Here is a 666-nt window from a genome sequence, read left to right as displayed (position 1 = left end):
TCTGCGCACTGAGTTATGAGCTCCTTGAGAGCAGGGATTGTGTTTTCAGTGTCCGGCACTTAGTCGGAGCTCACTGAGGGTTTTGGAGCGCTGTACCACCGGGTGCGTAAGATGGTGCTGGAGATTGTACTTAAATAGCTTCTTTATCCCATTATCCCAACTCTACAGACGAGGAGGGAACGTTCGACGCTCTCCGTGTGCCTCCTGGGCACCCACCACGCAATACTGCAATACCTCGAACCTACGTTCCATGTCAGTAATCGGCAGCAAGGCTGGTAGCCCGTTTTCATTATTCACACTTTACCAGGTCCTAGCACATGCTCTGCACCACGTCTGCGCTTACTGAACGTCGGCGGAATTGGTCTCGGGACCGAGAGCGCAAAGCCGCCTTTGCACGCGAAGGCCAAACCTCGGGGAAGAAGTTCCAGCCTCCAAGTTTCTCTCTCCCTTTTGCATAAAGCGCTAGCTACCTACACGTGGGAAACTTCTTCCGATTCTACTTCCGTTTCTGAAAGAATGAACTTCCGGTTTTCTGCATGGGGATTATGGTGGGTGGATACTCCTGGCAAAGGGAAGTCCTCTTAGGCTTCGAAAGAACTATGCGCATGCGCCAGGGCGGGTGGGCGGTCAAGCGATCCTCCCGGCGTTGCTTTGCACCCCTTGGGC

Source organism: Petaurus breviceps, unplaced genomic scaffold, assembly GCF_028583685.1.
Source record: "Petaurus breviceps papuanus isolate PSGF00001 unplaced genomic scaffold, PetGlider_PUasm1.0 186, whole genome shotgun sequence".
NCBI classification, from domain to species: Eukaryota; Metazoa; Chordata; class Mammalia; order Diprotodontia; family Petauridae; genus Petaurus; species Petaurus breviceps.
This window is presented reverse-complemented; position numbering follows the sequence as displayed.